The sequence below is a fragment of the Nanorana parkeri genome, unplaced genomic scaffold (assembly GCF_000935625.1).
Source record: "Nanorana parkeri isolate BGI_ZX_2015 unplaced genomic scaffold, ASM93562v1 scaffold218, whole genome shotgun sequence".
Lineage (NCBI taxonomy): Eukaryota > Metazoa > Chordata > Amphibia > Anura > Dicroglossidae > Nanorana > Nanorana parkeri.
The window spans coordinates 1,094,333-1,103,482 of record NW_017306486.1 but is presented as its reverse complement, the minus strand read 5'-3'; the positions used below and the strand labels follow the sequence as shown (position 1 = coordinate 1,103,482).

The following is a 9,150-nucleotide window of genomic DNA, read 5'->3' as shown; positions in this document are numbered from 1 at the left end:
TTAGCCCAATAATGTCAGCTAATGACAAAAGGAATAAGGATGTGGTACTTTGGTGCACTAAAGATGCAGTGATTTGGTGCATAATAATGTTTTTATTGAGTTAATAATAATTTATTTTCATTTTAGAAAATATCATAGGACAACTCACCATTCAAACTGCAGGTAAACCAGTGAAACGAATGTATGCTGCATTACAAATGAGCACCAACATAAAAAAAACAAAGGATAGTTGTGCTTTGTGTTAATGCACATCCATCTCTAAAATGTTTTATTACGTTAATAGTAGTTTATTTGCATTTTAGAAAATGTCACGGGACAACCCACCAATCAAACTGCAGGTAAACCAGTGAAATGATTTGGAAGTTGTGAAAGTTGTGAAAAAGATTTACTAGAGGCAGAAGAGCTTCAATGCCTGTGTTGTTGCCTTTATGCCATTGGGGGAAGTCCCAAAGACTCAGAGGAAAGCAATTCCAATCAGTAGGCACATGCCAACCAAATATTTTGGGCTGCTGCTCCACACAGCATAGCCCGATGACCATTGTACATGTACTCAGCTTTTTAACATTATACATTTTATCAGGCCATACGTTTAGAGGAAAATCACTGGGAGTCAAAATAACCTGCAACCTGTTGTGTGACCTACACATTTATGTTAAGATCTTTTCAGAGGAAAAATCTTTAAGAGGACGAACCTTTTCTGGAAGATCAATTACTCTTTGACATCTATGGGTTACTTAAATGATTTCTAATGATATTATTGGGTCATATTAACCCATAAACCTAACCCTATGTAATACTATGTAGTGTATGTATGTAGCACTATGTTCTTAATGTGCAGAATATGACCTGGATCCTAGTTACTGTGAACAATTAAATATGATCTGATCATCCTGTTAGCCTCTGTTGTATGGGTTCTACTGCACTCATATAATCCAGAAATGTCCACTTTTTTCTAATTGTATTTCCTTTTCTTTGCAGAAAGTGCGACAAATGAAAACCGTACTCATCCAACCATGTGTGCGTATAACTGACATATGATGCTGTTTAATAGACATGTGCGATTCGTTTCGTTCCGAATCGAAATTCGGACGAATTTTCGTAAATTCGGACATTCGGATGTATCCGAATTCCGAATTACAGACATAACGAATGCAAACGAATCCGAATTTCCATTTCCGAAATTCGGTAGCGTTCGCACGAACGTTCGTTTCGTTTTCTGTTCGTATTCGTTTCTTATTCGTTTCGTTCGTTGGAGCAAAGTGACATTAGAGAAGGAGAAAAATATTTTTTCCCCCTCAAATGTCACTTTTGCTGCAAACGAACGAAACGAATAAGAAACGAATAAGAAACGAATAAGATAAGAACACGAAACGAACGTTCGTGCGAACGCTACCGAATTTCGTCCGAATCCGAATTCCGAATCCGAATTGACTTTCACACCCGAATCCCGAAAAACGAAATAACACAAATCCGAATTTAAAACGAAACGAAACGAATTTTTTGGCAGTGCACATGTCTACTGTTTAAAGCCTTGGCTTTTTTTTTGTTAAAGGCTAGTAAAATGTCAGTTCTCAATAACAAGAGGAATTGGAAGAACAAGAATATATTATTTTATATAACAATTTACATACACTGTTATCTTTATACACTGATATATACTTATTTTACAATTAGACAAAAAAACTGTTGTAAAAGCCAGAACAAAATGCAGATGGTGTTTGAAAACGTGCCTATACTGTAATTAGCGTAAGGTTAGCTGCTGCAACACACTGTATTGCATAGTAAATTCCTCCCTGTGTTCTGAGGTGGGAGGGGGTATGGCCACACCCCCCGCCTACACCAGAACGCAGGCACAAAAATGCTGCGTTCCAGTTCAGTGCAATCGGGGGGGAAGTGCTTGCAGCATTTTTGCTGACCACACTGGACTGCAACACATGCAAAATGTTGTGCTACGTGTTCTGGTGCGGCCAATCACACTGCGGGTAGGGGGGCATGGCTGCAGTGCCATTGACTTCAATGTATCGTCACACCCAGAACCCAGTACACTGTTATTTTTACTACTCCCTAACAGCTCCACTCCTCCTCCTTAATGTCCTACCCAATTCCCCGCCAGCCTCTACTTTGGCCTAGAGCCCAGCTGCATTGATGTGTGGTGCAAGGCATTGTTGGAGATGGCCCGCATAGAGGTCATCTGGAAGCACAAAAAAAACAGCAGAGACTGCTACTTAAAAGTGGCAGGGATATGCATTGTTTTTAACAGTAAGAACATAAAGAACATAGTTTGTAACATAATGACAAAACCCTTTTATTTATTTCACAATGCTTGTGATACTAATGTTTTTATATCACCTTTAATTCAGTGTATGACTTTGGTGTTTATAGGGTATGAACAGATTGTTCATTTAACCAACTGCTCAGTGCCTCTAGTACCAAAAAATGGAGGATTGGTGTGTGTTTATTTTGACAACATCTTTTACTGCAAACCAATGTGTAATCAGGTAATACACTTTATTATTTTTTATCAAAATAATATAGATTTTTGAATCCTTTTTTGTGTGTCGAAGTATAGCTTGCTGACTTTTGATCCAATTAGTTATTGTTTTGAGTTGTTATTGTAAATGTTTATGTAAAAGTGATACACAGAATGACTAAATTGTATTTACTATACAAATATTCAGACAGCTCAATAAGTATATTTGCAGGCAGTGAGGTGACATTAATTAAAGTAAGACACTTAAAAAACTCAAGAGTTAAATCTTAAAAATGCATTCAAGTACCTTTTTTTTAAATAACAACAGTACCTTATTTGTGTATCACTCGGCTGTAGATCCTCAAATCATCTCTAAATTGATCCTTCCTTCTGGAGGGTGGCTACTTTTGTTCCCCATGGCATGGGGTGTTGTAAAGTAGTCACCGCTCATAGACTACAATCTCACGTTTAGTTTACTAATTTGTATTGAGATTGTAGTCCATCACAGAAGCAAGATTGGAGCAGTGGGTACTTTACAACCTTGTCCATACCAGCAGGGAAGTACGGATCACCAATTACAGGTGTCAAAGAAGAGGGATGTGGAGAAATCCTGGCCATAGGGAAGGTTTGGCATACAACTTTAAGCACCATGGCATTGTTTCGATAATCTTATGCATGTCACAACATTTATTTTCCTCCAGTTGCATTAATTTGTCACTAAGATCTTGTAGTGATGATGGGAGAGTTGGACCACTGTGTACAATTTTCTCCAGCACATCCCAAAGATTCTCAATTGGATTAGGATCTGGACTCTGTGGTGGCCAATCTGTATGTGAAATATCTATTTGCTTAAAAGAGAACTATGGAGTACGTGTTTTTCCCCATAGTTCTCTTTAGGGTGTCGGGAGGACATATACTAACCTGCTCCCGTGACCCAAAGCTCAGTATATTGCGAGCGCCGCAGCTGGGACGGATCCCGAAAATACTGTCAAGATCCACCCAGCTGCATGAGCGACAGTGGACTCTGCCTATCTAGAGACAGAGCCAGCTGTGCCCGCCCCTCCCCCACTTGTTCCTCCAGTCACCGCTGGAGGATCGCAGACGGGAGGGGGGAATCCCTGCGGGGAGCGGTGACTGACAGTCACTGCTCACTGCAGGGAGACAAACGGGAAGTGAGCAGATCAGTGCATGTTTCTGCTCACTTCCCTATCGATAGAGCCGACCTTTGACAGCTTCTTTGTCACAGGTTGGCTCTAACTATGAGGATGAGTGGAAATCATGCACCTCATAGTTCTCCTTTTAACTATCCAGGTGGTGACTTTTTTTTGGACAAGCAGTGTATATTTGGTACATACACCTCAAAATACTGCAGATATTTTTTCAATTTGTAGTGTACAGAAACAAAATCTAGAGCAACACAAAGAGACCATTAAATACATACTCTCTAGTCATGTGCTAAGCGAGTGATAAGCTATAGCAGCCAATCTAAAATCATCATTCACTAGTCTAATAAAAAACAAATAAAATCTTTAAACCTATGAGTAGCTACACATAATTTCCCTTTTACACTATGCTAATGAAAACGTTTCTTTATTATTTATACTAGGGCTATGATTTCTCTTTTTTGAGGAGGAGCAGACTATATGAGGAATGCGGAATTAAAACTGCATTCACTTGGACTACACAGTATATTGGTGGTTCTCGGCTAGCAGAATGCATTGGTAAGTTGGTAAATTTTATTTTTGCACAGGTGGTATATTAAAAAAAACTGCGAGGCTTTCTTATTTTTGATGTTCAAGAAGTTGTAATGTTTTATGATGTGCCAAAAATCAAACAACTGATCTCTTTATCTTTTGAATTGACCCTGAAAGAAGCTGCCCAAAAGAAAAGTATGGGGAAGAAAGATTTAAAGAAGAAAAATTCTATTAACCCTTACAGTGGGGCTACCCCCGCAATGCAAGGGTTAGGTGCTCGTTTTTTTCAAGGTGCTAAAAAAAAAGTTATCCTCACAAGACCATCTGAGTAGGCTCCCTGATTCTGTGATTACTTAGTAATTACCTTAGTGAAAAGATGCTATATTCTACTCCTTGTCTAAATTAACCCCATTGTGAATTACAACCATATGTATAAAGCACCACATGTATGTTTTCCTAACACTATACAGTAAGTCCCATACATACAAACATTCAAGTTGCAAACTTTCAAAGATACGAACATGCGTTCGCATGGCCGAACATGTAAGCTAGTTCACGTTTCTGGCATACATTGTCATGTGTGTGTGCTTTTGCGTACTTTACTCTAAAGTACTATATAGAGTACAGTAGCTTTATTTCAAGCCCAGAATGTCCGCAAGCAAGCGTAAAATCAGCAGTGATGTAGCTGGGCACCTAGACTAAATTTGTTGGCGTTACGAACAAATTGGACTTATGAAAACGCTCTCAGGACAGAACCCGTTCGTAAGTAGGGGACTTACTGTACATAATTTTAGTAGGCTGCAGAATGAGTTTGCAGTGGTAGAGGGGCAGAGGGAGGGGGAGAGAGGTGGAGTAAACTCAGCTGGGATCTGATTGCTCCTGCTAATTTGAACTGCTGGAAAGGTGGAGAGGTGGCGGCCCCCCCACAGCTTGAATTTTGTCTGCTTCATGATTCCTGCTTCAACAAAAGTCAAAAGAGCCTGTTGTAAAATCAGCCAAACAGTGCCTGCTTCCAATCAGTTGGCAGCGGGGATTCCTCTATCTATGCTGTTTAGCTGTTGGTGGCCCTGTTGGCACCACCTGCCATATTGAAAATGATTAGCCAAACAGTGCCATGGGGAAATCCTCCATCCATGCCATTTAGTGTGGATGGGAGGATCAAATGATTTCTCTTGTTCAGCCCCACTTAGAGGAATGTGGCCACCAGTGTGTGGCCACCTTTTACGTGACACAAAGGTAGCAGGCTGAGTTGACCAATCTTCAGAAAATAGAAGTTGACCAAACAGAAAATAGAAGTCGACAGCCACTCTGAATACAAGATTTGAAGATTGCTTATAAGAGAATATTTATTTTTTCTGCTGTGAAATAATTGAATTAATATATAGGTAAGCTTGCTGCTACACTACATGCTAGCCTAAGTGCCCTGAGTTTAGCTTGATATTAAACCCTCCCTGACCTCTGTACCTGCAGCAAATATGGAGTAAATCATGCTCAAGGAACACAACAAAGACTCTTGCAATACCTAGTAATTTTAATGCATTTGTAGTAATTTTGTTTATATAAGAAATGTTCCATAATGCTTGTAGCTATAGAAATCAATGAGAGCTTATTTAAAAACAAAACCATTAACTGCTTGTTAGGGATGAGCTTTGAGTTTGGGTCACATGAGAGGTTGTCCTGTCTGTTCATCTCCCCACACCGGTGGCTGCTCTTGCAGCTGGAAGGGATTTAGTGGTAGTGTTACTACCACCAGTAATGATTGACTTCCTGCCCTGCTAATCTCCTGTTTTACGTAGTAAACAGGCCAGCCAGGAGATCTATGGTGATGTCAATAACTCAAAATGGCCATGAACATATTTAGTTAATGATGTCTGGCAACATTCCCAGCTGGCGTGTTTACATTTATTGGTTGGGTGGGAGCTGTAAGTTGTGGGCAGAGTCCAGCGGGAGCATGATAGTAATGCGCAGGTTGTCGTGTTTATCTTTGTGTTGTTTATCTAGATTGACAATGAATGTTGATCGCTGGATGATATGATTGACAATGGATTTACACTGTTTTTTTTTATTAACAACTTGTTTTGGGGTCCCTCCCAAAATCCATACTAGACCCTAATCCAAGCATGTAGCATGGCTGGCTAAGAAATGGAGGGGCAACTAGCCCCCCTCCCCTTCTAAACCATAGCAGGCCACATGCCCTCAATTTGGGGAGAATATCTTGCTAGGGGTGTCCTCACAGCGAGGCACCATGTAGATCAAATGTCAATGACTACAGTTGGTACGTCCCAACACCCCCGTCCAATTTGATGTTTTGGTACCTTCCTGCCCACGTGCAGGAAGGGTTTTTTTCTCGGGCGGCCCCGGAGCTTTCACAGCAGAGTGGCAGAGCTTGATGGCTGTTCGTGGCTGTGTGTAGTCAAGTCACTGCACTGGTAAGCCTGCAATGATCTGGAGCTGGGGGGGAAGGGAACAGCAGCAGCAGCGGAGTGAGATGTGTCTGGGGCGTGCTGGGGGGATAGCAGGAGTTGAGGCTTGGTGTCTGGCCTGGGGCGGGGGGACAGCACAGCAGCTTAGTTTATATGATAGAAAAAGGAAAGAAAAAACATGGGTTTTTTTTGGGGCACCTAATGACAAATCCAAAGCAATTTTTAGGACGCAGATGCCATCCGCAATTAAATCAGCTCTCGGCGCCCATCGGTTGCGACATGCAATGAAAATTATTAGTGCCCCCCCAGATCTGACTGTGGTATCTTATGTGCCCCCCCTAAATATTGTTCCTAGAGTCGCCACTGAATACGACGACCTGCACCTGCTGGACTGGCTGAAATTGACAGAGCTGTCTGATGCCATTGACCATTTATAGTCATAGTACTACAGTATGTGGTCACCCACTTTGTTTACAAACATAAGGCGCCACGAAATGGATCTGTCATTTAATTTCATGTATGTATGTATGTATGTATTCATGTACAAGTTTAAGGCATCCCCAAGCATATTATTTAAAGGAATTGTGCATTATTAATGATGCCCCTTAAGCAATATTAAAAGACCCGTTCCCCACTAAACAATATTTTACAAGACTCGGCTCCCATAGATTTCAATAGGGTTTGGGCACTTTGTTTGGGTCTTGCAGATTTTTTCAAGTGTTCAGCGAATGGCCCGTAAATCAAACCCAGACATATTCGCTCATCATTACTGATTTTTGGCATGCTAGCCAAAGGTTACCTTTAAGACATTTTAGCATTGCTGTTGTAGCTACACCAGAAGCAGCGCATGTGTTAGTGCTATGCTGAGAATTTATAAAAATGTATAGAAGACAGTAGGCAATGGTTTTGTTCATTGTGAATCAACAGAGTTTTTAATTTCTTATTGCTATGCATTTTATGAACATTTCTAACAAGTCAGTCTACAAGGGAAAAGGGAGAGGTTGCCCCCTCTCTGGGCTTGCATTATGGCCAGGGTTCATAGCAGAAATGTAATATGTATTAGAGACGATAGCACACAGTGGTAAAACAATTTGCACATTTAATTTTATTTTGTTTCAGCTTCTGATGTCCTGGTGAGCGGACAGCCATCGGCCTATTTTAGCACAGAAAACTGTGAAGAAGCTGTTTCTCACAAGAAAAGAAAACAGAAATATATAGATGAGTTCATAAGTGAATTGGAAAAACGAGACATAAGAAAAAATCACAAAAAAGAGCTGGCTATTGTAGCTTGTGGAAACTGATAAATACAATTTGATTCAGTGGATAAGTATTGCTTTTCATGGCTTGACATTAAAATCACAATAAAATGTCTGCATTCTGAAAATGTTTTGTTTAGTGACATTTGTAGTTGTTGTTAGTCTTGAATGTCAGAAGCACTGTAGACACCACACGTATTTTCTAGTAATCAAATTTACAAAAGTGTAAATTAAAACCTAACACCAGGAATTTTTTCCTATTGGTGTAGGGATCTAGAATTTTTCCAAATAATCCTTCTATACTTTTGTGATCTGTTAGGGTAGATTAGTTAGCTTAGTTGTGCTGGCTAGTGTTCTCTAAGTGTGCAGTGATTATTCTTAGTCACATGCTGTGTTTGGTGTCCACCAGCAGGGTAGGCTAGAGATTCAACATGAAGGATGTTTAATGCCTGGCCAATCAGTAGGTCTGGGAAGCCTGCTGTGCATGCTGGAAGAGCTATTAAATATCTGAGGGACTTCATGGCACAGTATTCTTCGCTCCAGGGTTTCGACCCTGTAAGGATGCCACAGTGATTCACTAAACTAGGCCCCAGGCCTGAGGGCCTAGGGATATGGAAGCTGTGAGGATCTCCCAGTCTGGGAGGTGTCCTTAAGATGCTGGCTGCAATTGAGTGTTATCCTGGCCTAGAGGAAGCAAGCTACAGGTGTCCCCCACAGAGATGGTGAGTGACGAACTGAGTTTCGGAAGCAAACACTAGAACCTTCCACTTCTGTACTGCCCTGATGTAATGACTGAGCATACACTAGAACCTCAGTTACAAGGAGCCACATTTACATGGTATTTGTCCAGCCAGTATAGTTGTATAGAAGAAGAAACCTGAAAGATATACATCTATATAGAAGACCAGAGGATTTTGCTTTGTTATACCAAAAAGGGTAACCTGTGCTCCCTCATCCACCTACCTTTTTATTCTCCATGCATGTGCAAAATAAAACGACTTGAAATATATTCACAAGGCTCAGCTGGGTGGGGGCACTGTTGCTTAAAGATATATCCAGTCCCATATTCCCACTTAGCGGAGGCTCAGGATTTTCAAGTTACCTACAGGTGGGCAGCGGTAGCTGATTGGAGACAGTCATCTCACATGACCTCCCCCCCCCCCCCCCCCCCAAAACAGGGCTACATAGGCTAACATTTCTATTGTTTTTTTTGTCTGTGACTTGTCTGTGGGGTTCCGGCCTTTGGGATGTGTGGCCGCACAGGGTGCCATGGCAACATGGTCGCCAGGCAGTGTGTCCCCAAAGGC

The 9,150-nt window shown here is 41.1% G+C and overlaps 1 long non-coding RNA gene across 1 annotated transcript; it reads left to right on the top strand.

The window, feature by feature from the left end:
* Window positions 1–300: 300 nt before the first annotated feature.
* LOC108786608 lies at window positions 301–7,784 on the top strand. Its single transcript, XR_001941215.1, has 4 exons — window positions 301–338; window positions 2,383–2,498; window positions 4,077–4,191; window positions 7,707–7,784. It is a non-coding gene; the product is annotated as an uncharacterized LOC108786608 (long non-coding RNA).
* The last annotated feature ends 1,366 nt before the right edge of the window (window positions 7,785–9,150 follow it).